Raw genomic sequence first — 12,784 nt, forward strand, 5'->3', positions numbered from 1 at the left:
GAAGTCACACATGCCATTTTACCCAGCAATTTCAGACCTCAGGATTCTACTCCTTATTACAAAATGTAAATGCAAGTTGAAGAATGGAGTCACTGATGCTGGCAGCACACTGGCAGTATTTCAGCTGTGGCCATGTTCTCGGACCATTCCTGTTCTGAGAGGCTGAGGCAGAAGGAGCCGTAAGACCTCCCAGGAAGAGCAGATCCTTTAAGGCTGTTCTCTGAGCCAAGCTCTTCGGACATTTTAGGGCAAACAGATCTTATTTTATTATCATTTCAGGGCCATTGCACATACAGTGCAACATCATTAGCTGCTAGAAAAGTTAGGCCCACCTCCTCAATGGGAGAGATCACTAACTCTGAGGCTCCCACGCATATCATAAGTCATGGTAATGGAAGGTGAAATGAATAGTTGATCCAGTCAAAGAACTGGTCGATTTATCTGACCAAATCATCAAACCAGTTTGAATGAAGTAGTCAGTCGGGTCTGTTCGGGTCCCTGGTCAGTGCCTAGTCTCCTTCAGGGTTTGAGTGAGTCGCCACCTCCCTTCTGCCAGGCAGTGAGCTCAACTCTACAGGTCCCAGAAAATGGGATCAAGTAAGAAATGTAACATCCAGGGTGAAAATGAGTCTGCTGTGGTAGAGTGTAGAAAATAGGAAGCTACCGTGTCGACTACAACTTCTGTCAGAGGTTCTTTGAGCAAGGAAAATACATTCTAATTTATTTTGCTGCAGAAGGATGCAGTCTTCCCCCAAAGAGAAGCAAAGCCTAGGGCTTATGTGACTGGGCCCAGTAGAAGAAAAGGACACAGAGTCCAGAACTCCAAATGTGTCTTCAGACTGTCATCATGTTTATGTACTTGTGGCTTGTGGCCGAGGCACATGAGTTTTACTGTCTTGAGGTCACTGGAGAATAATCTGAAGATTGTTACCAACTTCTTTCTAAATAACTATTTTCTACAAGGATAACAGTGTTACCCAGAAATTTCAGATAAAGTGCTACTTTGTTTTTGTGAAGTCTTTGTATTTATATTAAAAAATTATTCCTATTTCATATACATAGGTTAAAAACACATTCCTTCCCCTCCTCCCAGCCACCCCCTGCCCCCGGAGCTCATTTCATGCTGAGCACATTAAGTGTTAGGCTATTCTTACTTTGTCTTCTGAATTTAGGATCAGGGTCAGGGAGAGGGGGGAGGGTTGTCTGTGGAAAGCATAATTTTGATTATCTACCAATTGGAAGAAATTACCACTTTAATCCCTTTCACCATCCAAGTATACATGGTCCCAAATTTGTCAGCATTAGAATTTCTTGAAACAATGCAATTAAACTGCAACATATTTCCTAACATTCTTAATTAAGACAGTAACTGAAAAATGTAGATTAACAGAAGTTACTGTTTTTATCAACATATTTTCTTTCTTTCCCGCCACCATCACATCCCCCTCCCCCCAACTCCTTTTTGCTTTAAATGTCTGATGTCAGTTTCGTCCACATGTACATTATGCACATGGCACCAAAGAAACAAAGTAAAAAATTCTCTTTTAATTCTGAGCTGCACGCCCAGCGCCACATGCACTGTCTGTTACATGTCGCTTCTTATGAGGTTCATGCTGGGAGTTTCTTTTTAAAGGCAAAGTGTTTCTGAAGGAAAGAGTTCAGGTTGGGCAGATTGTGTTAGAAAAATCTCACTGTCTCCGAGTGGAATTAATATACTGATTATTCTGTGCAGGCTCAAACTGGCAGCATGTGCAAAAGTTCAAGAGTGTCTGGGAATTGAAATATGGAGGAGAATTCGGCAGAGTAAGCAGAGACAAAGAATTGGAAGTAGGGTTTAGAAGTGAAACTAATGGTAACTTTGTAAGAAGGGAGGGAATTCAAGCATGAACAACTGTGTCATGGAGCAGTGCTATAGATATTTTTATGGAATCAGGAAGTCCTGTTTTCCATGGCACATTTTCGGATTGATCATAAAAGTCAACTCAGTTATTGGCCAAGAATGAGAGGTGGAGTAGTGGAAAACAGGTTATACCCAGCACCTTTTTAAGTTTCCTTTCTGGGAGTTCTTAAAATATTTGCCACCCTCAATTAAGTCACAAGAAAAGCTTTATCACTAACAGACATTAAAACGGGTTGTAATCTATCTTCAGCCTCTCTATTGGCCAAGATTTTTTTCCTGTTTAATTAAAATTTGAGTCCTCCATGATCGACAAAGATTGTTTTGTTGTTGTTTACAAATAAGGAATTAAAAGGTTAAAAAAAAAGCAAATACAATCACGCAGCACTTTCCCATCACGAGAAACCGAACTTTTTTTTCACATCGCTTCTCAGGGGAAAGAAATTGGGACGTGAGCTTGGAGTTAATGAAGCTTTCATCCATCTCCTTCCCTCAACTGCCATCTCGGCTTAATCCTCTCCTTCTGCCAAAGTCCAGAGGCCCCGCGAGCCCCCGCGGAGCCTCCGGAGCCAGACGCCAGGGCACCGGCCCCCCTGCCCGCGGCCCCCCAGCCAGGTGCGCGCCCGAGCCTGCGGCCGGCGGGGCGGCCCGGGGCCGAGCCGCGGGGAGGGCGGGACGCGGGGCCGGGCGGGGCCCACCGCGGCCGCGCCGCCGGAGCCGGAGCCGGAGCCGGAGCCGAGCCGGAGCGCGAGGCCGGCCTGCCCGCCCGCCGCAGGCGCCCGGAGGCGCCCGAGCGCAAGTGTGGGGCCCTACGACCCGCCCCGCGCTGGGTGGGAGCCGGGCTGGCGGTCCCCGGACGCGCCGGGGCCCGGGAGGGCTTTGCTTGGTGGCCCCTCTGGACTAGCGGGGGACCAGAAAAGGCTCGTCCTGGGCGTGCACAGCCGCTCCTGACGCCGTCAGTGGAATCTTTCATTGGCGGCATCGTGGATGGGGGGAATACCTACCTTCTGTTTGGCAGCTGCTCTTTTCTAAAGCAGGAAATTATCTCTGGGGGTGACTGAGGATACTGGGTACTCCCCTTGCTCTGAGGGTCAGGGTGGGGAAGGTGTCAATCTCCTGCTTGGACGCCTGGTAATGGGCTGCAGCCCCCCGACCCTCCCACCCCCGCCCCCAGCTCACAGCCCCGCTGCCTCTGTGTCCTGTAGCCCCTCATCCCTGTTGTCACTGGCTCTCAGGGCAGTTGTTTCCAGTGCGCTGGACCCTGCCTCTCCCATCACAACCACTGAGGAACTGCCACAGACAGGTTAAATGCTATATGACGATGGCGCATGTCTGGATTTTTCCCATAAAATCTAGGCACTGTTGCCTGCAGGGCATTCTTGGTCTACACAGCAGGTGCTCACTGGGCGCGGGGGCCATGACTGGGAACTGTGTCCTGTGCTGTGAGGGGCTCCAGGACAGTGTGAGCCCACTGCCAGGGGCCTGCAATGTGCTGCCTCCTGTCACCCAGAGCAGCCCCCTGAGGGCCTCTCTTTCCTTCCTTTTCTGCCCCTCTTATTCAGAGCCTGACCCTCTCTGAGACCACCAGCCCTCTGAGTTGGACCCCATCTCCCTATGTTTTGCGCACTTAGATGGCTTCTCCTTGGAGCACCTAAAAGTTGCTTGATGACAAAGAGATGGTGCCAGACATTTTTATTTCAAAACAGTCTTCATATTTGTTCTCTTTGCCACCTTCCTCGAGGCCACAGTGGTTTCCGGGGCTACATGGGGCATTTTGTTTACTTGTGCTACTTAAAAATGTAAGTAGAGTGAGAGTGTTAGAAGTCTAGACTGGTTCTCTTGCCATTTCTTGAAATTAGGAATTGTGCAGCCCAAACATTAAACAATTGATTTATCTGGTTCCTTCTCCCCCACGATGCCACGTAAACGGGCAGGAGCTGACTTTTCGGCTGTTGGAGCCCACTAAAAACCAAATGAGCCCTCGGGCAGGCCTAATCGCTCTGATCTGCCATGGACCTTCTAGCTGGAAGAGTTATGCCATCCTATTATCCCAGCACTCATCACTGTGTGGAGGATCCCCTTTTACTAAATGATTTATTACTCTTAGCAGAATTCCTTTGGCTGCAGATTTTATTTGAGTCACTCTGTTCAGCTCAATTGGTCGCCTCCAGTTACCGTGGCAACCAGCAGATGGGGTTCTTTGATAAGGGTCAGCGGGGAAGCTGCCTCCATATAGACAGAAGAGGAGCTAAATAAAAAAGCTTTCAGCACTGACAGTTCTGGAGTGGATGGCCAGGAGTAGTTATCAAATTACTTGCATTAAAACCTAATTAAATGTGTGCCCGTAAGCCCACCGTAGTGACTGAATCTGGCTACTTAGCCGCTGTGGGTTCTCTCATTTTATCACACCTCTGTGACCGATTTGACTACCTCAAGGATGGGGATGGTCAAACAGGAAGGAACTAGAAGGAATCTCACTACAGTGTGGAACCTGGGACACCCCAGGACCCTCCCAGAGGGTTTGAGTCTTTGAAGCCCCAGGAGGACCTCCTCAGAACAGGATCTTCCTGAAAATGCCACACTGTGCAACTTTTTATAAGTATGAAATTATTTCCAAATAACCCATTTTTGAAAAGAGGGTGCCCAGGCTTACATTTAGTCGGGGTGTGGCAGGAGAGGCAGTGTGGACTTTTCTGCTAGGACTTCTGAGTGGCCTGGAGCCAGATGTGACCTGGATTCTACTCTGCAAAGGTGGTGATTTTCAGTGGTTTTCATTCCTCTGTCCTGTTTTCCTTTGCACAGTGGGGCTGTGCTCACTATGACTCTGCTTTTGCTTTAAAAAGAGCTGGTTAAGGGTAACTGGGCTTAAGGCAAATGGTCTCCCAGTTTCTTCAGAGTCTAAGATTCTTGCCCTGTCGGCTCTCATCTGCACTGTTTCATGGGGTGGATCCTTTATTCGTGCCTAGCCCTCCAACAGTTACAAGCTCAGCCCGGTCGGGTCTACGTGCCCTTTAAGATTGCAAGGTAGCGATGTGGCAGGTGTTCCTAAGTGATCTGAGAGGAAACTGTGCCTCGTTTCCAGAGGCGGCTCTGTGGTAAGCTGTTGGTCCAGCGAAGGCTGGGCGACATCGTCGGGGGCTTCGGTGGGGCCACTGGCAGCAGGTTTCCCAAGCTGGTTTTGGAGTTTCTGGCCTCTCAGTCCTGCATCCTTCATGCCAATGCCAGTCTGTAACTAGGTCGTATGGTTTCCAGACTGAGGAGTCCTCCCAGGTGGGGGACAAGGTAAGAACAGAGGTCGAGAGCGTTTAGAAACTTTGATAGCAATCAGGTGGTGCAACAGCATTTTGATTGTCCTTCACAGAACGATCAGTCTGCATTAGAGTGGAAGTTTAAAAAGTACAGCAAAACCAAGACTGGTCCTCTTCACTGAGCCCGGAGCTGGGGATTGCCTCCTTCTTCCTGGCTCTGTGGGGCAAAGGTCAGCCCTTTCCCAGTCCTTTGCCCAGTGTGCTACCTTTCACAAGGTCCTTGCCTAAAATTCTTATTTTCAGTAGGGAATAGAGGTCAGGCAGAGCACTGGATTTGGAGCCAAGAGACTTGGATTTCAGTCCTAGATTTAACACAGACAGGCTGTGTGACCTTGGACAAGTCACTTGTACTCTCTGGGCCACAGATTCACCATAATGGCCTGTAATGCATGACCTCTGAGGTGCCTCTCAGCTCTAACATGACCTGATCCTTTTGAAGAGAAGAGCAGGGGTCCTTCCCCCAGCTCTGCCCCTAAGCAGCCCTGCTCCACTCCGAAGGCAGCGAAGGCTCCTTGGAAATTTGAGAGAATGAAAAATGAAAGGGGCAGTAGAGGAATGTGAATTCTCTTTGTTGGAAATGTAAACACTCCCCAGAATTACATACACACTTGGAATAAATTACTCCATTGAAATCATTATTAAATAGCGTGGATTTGGGCAAAGGAAATTTGAACAGTAAACCAACCATTGAAACTGCCTTAATTTTCTAAGTGAGGGTAACCAGCTACAATGTGTTGCACATTCCTGAGCATGTGGCTCATTCTCGCTGATCCTGTATGACCACATTAATGAGATGGGATTTCGTAAAATGCAGCAGTGATTTTTAAGCATTGGAGCAAAGTGTACAACTTGAAATTGATATGGCTTATTCACCAAAATTAATTACCTACAGCAATAATTAGGGGCATTGGGTTTCCCAGACATCAACGTGGGCAACCTAGGCGTATTGTTACGACTGTTTAGCGGGGGGCGTGTTTGTAGATAGGAGCGTAGTAAAGTTCTGTAAAGTCATAGTATTGTAGAAGTTTGGATCTAGGAGAGAACTTTGTCATCTTTTAGCCCAGAGGCTGGCACACGTTTTTTCTCTAGGGTCAAGTAATAAATATTTTAGGCCCTGAGGCCACGTGTTGTCTGCTGCAGCTCCCAGTTCCCCTGTTGCAGGGCGCAAGCCGTCACAGACACCGCGTGAATGGATGAGAGTGGGTGTGTGTCAGTGAAAGTTTATTTAGGGGCATTACAAGTTGAATTTCATAGAATGTTCGCATCACAAAATACTATTTTTCTTTTGATTTTTTTCAGTCATTTAAAAATACAAAAGACATTCTTAACTCACAGATTGTACAGCAACAGGCAGTGGCCGAGGCTGGACTTGGCCTGTGATGTGAAGTTTGCTGACCAGCTTCTAGCTTACCTTGTCCTTACACATGGGAGGAAACTGAGATTCCAAGTGATCACACAGTTTGCTGAAGTTTTTATGACTGACTCCAAAACTTAGAATAATTTTTCTTTAGACAGTTGGCTGTTTTGATGGTCAAAATTGGAGCCATGCAAAAAAAAAAAAAATCTCCTGAAGAACTCACTGTGAATGTGTAATTGATATTGTGAATATAGCATACCAGTGATTCTTAAACTTCAGAATTCATCAGAATCAGTTAGAAGATTTATTACAAATAGATACCACTTGGCCACACCCCCAGGGTTTCTGCTTCAGGAGGTCAGGAAGTGTTCTGTGCTCAGTTTTAGAAGTGGAGGACCTGAGATTGACAGAGATCAAGCCTCTTGCTCACGTGAAATAGGCAGTTTGGGACAGGATTTTGAACCTATGCCTCCTGTTCCCAAGTCCAGCACTCATTCATTGCTCCTAGGATTCTTTTAATTAAGTTACAAATATCAGTTGCATACTTACAATTATTTCATGTATATGTTCTCTCGGGAACAAAGTTGTTACGTATTAAGGCCTACTTACACTATAGATGAAATGGGAAGTCTTCTATTGGGTGTGAGTATTATCCACTGTGAGTGTTTCCCTCATGCTGATGCATGCATCCAGCACCTCGCTAAGTGCTGCAGATGGAAAGCTGAACAAGATCCCATTCCTGTCCTTAAAGGCCATTGTTCCCTGGGAGAGGCGGACTGACAATGACCATAGTAACGTGGATGGGTGCTCCGGTGGGGTGCGCAGGATAGAACAGGTTTAGAAGGTTTGGGGGCTGGGTCTCCATAAGCTGGAGTCTGAGCCATGTGGACGGACGGGGAGGAGGAAAGAAGGATTCAGAGAAAGGTGACCGGGGATGGTCCCGCCCCTGCGAGAAGATACAGAGGGAGGAGCGGGCCATTTGTGGCTTGTTAATCCTGGCTCTCCCCCTTCTGGTTGTCTGAACGTGGGCAAGTGACTAACTTCTCTGTGCCTTGCTTTTCTCAGGCACAAAATGCGGATGATAACAATACGTACTGTGTAGTCCCTGGTCCTTGGTAAACGTCAGTAAATATCAGAGCACTCTCCTGGGAGTAGTAGGGAACTGAGTGTGTGTTTCAGAGTCACCACATTTGCACCTTTTAGATGCAGACGTTGGTTGAAAAATGCTCTCCATTTCCATGAGGAGGCCCCCCTCTCCCAGGGAAGTTGTGGGTGCGAGTGTTGAGAGAATGCTTATCTAACAAGGGGAAGGAAAGTCTTTACTGTAGGCAGTGGCCAAAGGAAGGGTCTTTGTCATCAACACATTTCAGGACAAAAACCATTTTACTGCCACCACCACTACCAGCAAAAAAAAAAAAAAAAAAAAAAAAAAAAAAAAAAAAAAAAATCACTCACAGTAGTTTGTAGGAAGCTCCCAGGTGAAATGTTGAGTGAAACTAAAACCTTAGATCAAAAGCCATATATGCATGAGCGTCCTGGCCGCCTCTGGAGTAAGGAGGAGGCTGGGTTGGAGAGAAATACTAGGAATGGCCCCGTGGTACTGGCATCGGGTTCACAAGTGTTCATTTGATTATTATGCCTCATAACTTATTTAGACACTGCATATATTTTGTATGTATCACATACAACATACAAAATTTAAATATATGTATTCACTTGCTTTCACAGTATTCATAGCAAATGAGTATCTGAAGCCTAGGACCAGAGCTGGCAGCTTGCGCTGCTTCTGTTTTGCATAAGATATTTTCCCCAGCCCACTCAGCTCCGTAAAGTTGTTTTGTATTTCACCACTTGCTCCATCTTATCTTGAAGTCTTGCATATTTAAAAAAAAAATGTTGGTTCTAATCATGCACGTGGGGTGTGGCGGAGAGCATCACTGTTGGACCAATAGAGATGTGCTTGGGCCCAGCCCAGGTCTCAGTCTCCTTTAGCTTTATCTGCATCCTGGGCTTCAGAAACCTGGGCCTGCTTGTTCCCGTGGTAACCACTGCCCCTACCGGCCTGTAATTCCTGCGGAGCCTTTGCGCAGGCGAGCCCCGCTGACCGCTCTGCGCCAGCATGGTGCAGCGGCTCTTCTCTGAGAGGCCCCGGTCTGCCCAGTGGTGGCAGGTCCTTAAGGAAATGGAAATGGGCCCTGTCCCTGCGATCAGGATGGTGACCCCAGCTTGGGTGCAGAGTGGTCTGTAACTGTCCTTCCTTGGGGTCTGGCTGAGCCCACCCGCCTGTGAGGGCAGGGGCACACCAGTGCTCCGTGGGGAGGGATGGCCTCCTACCCCTCCTGGGGCCTGGCTTGGCCTCAGCTCCCCGGGTGCTGGGACAGTGCGGTGTGGAGTGTGAGATGTCCTGGGGGTCTCTGTGAGAGGATGGGATACCTGCCTGTTTCGGAGATGAGGCACAGGCCTTGGGAAAGGAACGTCCAAATTAGAGATTGAGGTCTGAGATCCGGTGATGCCGTCTCTCTTTGCTGCTGTGCGGGGCCTCTGTGTGCTTTGCAGGCTGTTGGGCTCCTTGCAGAAGGGGTTGCTGCCTGAAAGGCTCCACCGCTGGTCTGGTCGGCTGAGAGCAGCCCCACTCTCTCCTTTAATTACTTCACGCCTTGTAGAGGAAATGGCTCAAAACAAAGAGCCCAGACAAAACAAGAAATTGCAGCCTCTTAGAAGGACAATGTTGTTGAGACCTGAACATTGAAAACAAGTTGCTGCCAGCGCTGTGAGATCAAGAGGAGTCACGCTTCTGGCACAGGGCACCGCCAGGGTCATAGGTGAAAGGAGCAGAAGGGCGTCTGGGCGTCTGGGGGGCTGGAAGGCAGGCGACCGGCCACTGATCCAGGCCTTGCAGGGGCCGGATTCCAGAAGGGGTGAGGTCATCCAGAAGGCAGGTCAGGATGCCTGTGTCCGCCTGAGAAAGCATCCCTTCAGCTGGACCTCGTGTCCCTGCCCCGGACCGGCGCCCTCGCCCTTCAGAGCAGCTCTGCTCTGCACCCTGTCGCACTGCTTCTTTCTCAGCAAACTTCGTGCCCTCCACCTGGGGCAGAGCGAGGAGGCTGCTGGGTGGGAGCTCGTCCAGCCTCAGGCTCACCTCGCCTGCCTTCCCTCTGCCTCCGGGAGGAGGCCTCTGCCTGCTGCCCACATGCCTTCCCTCCGGAAGCCCACCTATCTTTGCCTTGAAGATTTCCCTTCCCTCCTCCAGGGCCTCCTGCCCTCGGGGTCAAGTCTTTCCAGCCTCCACACACATTCTTACCACCTTGTGCTCAGCCAAGCCCCTCTCCAGGACAGTCTCCTCTCTCCCGTCCCCTGTAATCGGCTTCCACCACACCTCCCTACGGAAGGGCAGGCCGGCTGGCTCTCGCTCCCACAAGCCGCCCTTTCCTCCTGCAAGCCTCTCCTTTCTCCCAGCCTTCCTCCCCACCTCCGGGTCATCTGGTCATCCGGCTCAGTGCAGTGTCTTCTGGCTTCCCGCCCTCTGCCAGCCTTTCCACGCGGTGTTCCCCAAGGCCCGGCCCGGCCTTACTCCCTCTCACTGCAGCACAGGTTACTGGCCAGTGGGTTGTGGGCAGCCTGAATGTCTGTATTTTTAACAAACTCGAAAATCTCTCCCAGGCTTTCCTGCATGAATCTTGCGCCATGTTCATGGCCTTGCCTCTCAGCAGGTTTGGCCAGCACAGCTGGGGACCTGGCCTGACCCTCCCTAGGCCCCAAGCCGCATGACTGCTGGGCCGGTGGGTGGGTGTCTCATGCATACCTCACCCAGACCCCAGAACTTCTACCCTGGGCCTGTCCCTCCTCCCATCCTCTCTTGGTGAATAGCAATGCCGTTGCCTGAGGGGCAACACCCATATTTGTGAGTTTGGCCTAAAGCTTTCCTGGGTCCATCATCAGCTCCCTCCCAGCAGCCGGCAGCTTCTGGTCGGGCCACACTGCACAGCTCCAAGCTTCCAGACACCACGGCCTTTCCAGGACCGCCTCTCACTTGAGAAGGCCCTGCCCCTGGCCCTTGCCAAACCAATACCCACTCGCCGTTTCACATCCCAGCTTGCCAGCCAGGTGACCTTGGACTAGTCATTTATCCTGTCTCTGCGTCAGTTTCCTCATCCTTAAACTGAGGATAACAACAGTTCCTGTTTCGTGGGCTTGTCATGAGCACTAAAAAGGTAGTAAGTGGCACGCACTTGGCACATGGTAGGCGCTCGGCAGGTGATGGCGGTGACGGTGATCTCCTTCCCGAAAAAGCGCAAGCCTTCCGGGACCCCGCACTTGCCCTGCTGGCCCTGCGCGTTTGTGCCTCGCTGGTGCCCTCAGTGCAGCCCCTTTTAGTCTCCTCAGTTAGCTGGGAGCCCCGTGAGGGCAGGGACCTTTGTAATTTTTAACCCATGAGAGGCATTTACCGGGGGTTGGTTGGTTTGCTGAGTTAACCCAGTGAGTTAACCAACATCGGTAGTGGTTCAGGACACCTGGACATGGTCTAGCGTTGCCTCCCCGCTTTACCACTGACTTCTCGTGTGACTTTGTGCAAGTTAACTGGACCTCAGTTTCAGTTTTCTCATCTGTGAGATGGGAAGGTGGTGGAAGCACCTACTTCTTAGGATGGTAGTGAATTTGACTTAGATGATGAGTGTGGAGGACTCAGCTCAGAGGCTCAGTAAGTGTGAACTGTTGTCGGTGGTGGTAGTCGCAGCTGGGGCTGGCTGAAGATGTGAACTTAGAAGGACAACAAAAATGGGATTAATACCCAGCACGGAAAAAAAGAGACGATTTATACGCCAGTAGGACACTGCAAGGAAGCTCTTCTGATGGTGATGGAACATCCATGAACGATGTGGGCTGGGGAAGGCTGTCCCAAAGAATAACTTCTTAATTTTTTAAAAAAAATCTGTTTTCCCAATGTTCAGTATACGTTGACAGAGCTGCCTTGAAGTCCATTTCCTTACCTAAGTCCCTTTTGTCTAAAATCTGGGCTGTAGGTTTTTTGTTTGTTTGTTTGTTTGTTTTTTTGACAAATGCGAGCCTGGGCTTTTTTTTTACCTTTTCTGAGCTTGGGACTGACTGTGCGGCTGCACGTGGAGTGGCGTAATAGGAGCCGACTCTGAAAAAGGAGGGCGCGTGATTTTTAAAAGGAGAAAAACACTCCTTAGAGGGACTGCTCGGAGTGTTCGATCTGAGTTGAAGTGAATCCTCCTTAGCTCTTCAGCTGTGAAGCCAGTGCGGGCTTCAGCCTCCAAAGGGAAGTCACGGCTCTCCCGGTGACTTGCTCCCGTATCAGCGGTGCTTCTGCCGGCAGACGCTTGGCTGCTAGTTTCCTGCTCTGATGCGGCGCTCACACCTGGGGACTTGATTCATCTGGTCTGGGTGGGGGCTGGGTGCAGGGACCCGAGGCCCAGTTTGCAGAACACCCCCGGCTTAGCCTCATCTAGGTGCTGAGGGTTCCACTGAAGGAGGGTTCTCTGGCGGTGAGACGGTGTGGCCAGCCCACGGCCAGCCTTGTGTGCTGCGGACACAGGCTTTGGCTTAGCCCATGGCTCTGGATAAAGCGGCCATCTCTTTCAAGGAGCCCAAAATACACACGGAACCCGTCAGTCAGCAGGAACGTTTCTCATTAATCAAAGCACAGGGCAAGGGACTATGTGGAGGGTGGCCCCTCCTGGTACCTTCTTGCTTTTTAGCCTTAATGGTGACATCTATTTATCACATGTTTCTGTTCCATTTGTTTCCAGCAAGCGTGAAGCCAGTCGGCTACCACTTCAGTAGCTCGTAGCCTGTGGGCTCGCCACACCCAGGCCTTGATTGGAGGGGGAAAACCACCTAATGGTTCCTGGAGCTCAACTGCAAATAAGATGTTTTTCACCTGTCTGATTTAAATATCAAAGCCTTAGATTGGCTGTTTCTCAAGGAAAAAGGCTGTTCTCTACATCTCTGCGTCACCAACAGTACCCACTCCAGAGCTAGGCGGCAGAGTAGCTGCTCAGATGAGTGGGTCAGCCCAGGCTTGGGGCCAGGGAGACACTGAACCTGGTCAAGAAGGGGAAGGGCCAGGGGGTAGGTGCCCTCTGGGCAATGGGGAGGGTTGCAGCTGCCAGAAGAATATGAGGAGAGCGTGAGGAACATTGTTAGGTTTCCCAGGGTGCAGTTTTACCTGTCTATAGATGCTGCATCATGTTTATTAAG

The 12,784-nt window shown here is 49.9% G+C and overlaps 1 protein-coding gene across 9 annotated transcripts in view; it reads left to right on the forward strand.

Moving 5' to 3' along the window:
* Positions 1 to 12,784, forward strand: part of SDCCAG8 (SHH signaling and ciliogenesis regulator SDCCAG8) — a 184,761-nt gene that overhangs the window by 159,882 nt on the left and 12,095 nt on the right. The gene's annotated exons all lie outside the window — the stretch shown is intronic.

The sequence above is a fragment of the Vicugna pacos genome, chromosome 23 (genome assembly GCF_048564905.1).
Source record: "Vicugna pacos chromosome 23, VicPac4, whole genome shotgun sequence".
In the NCBI taxonomy this organism is placed as follows: domain Eukaryota; kingdom Metazoa; phylum Chordata; class Mammalia; order Artiodactyla; family Camelidae; genus Vicugna; species Vicugna pacos.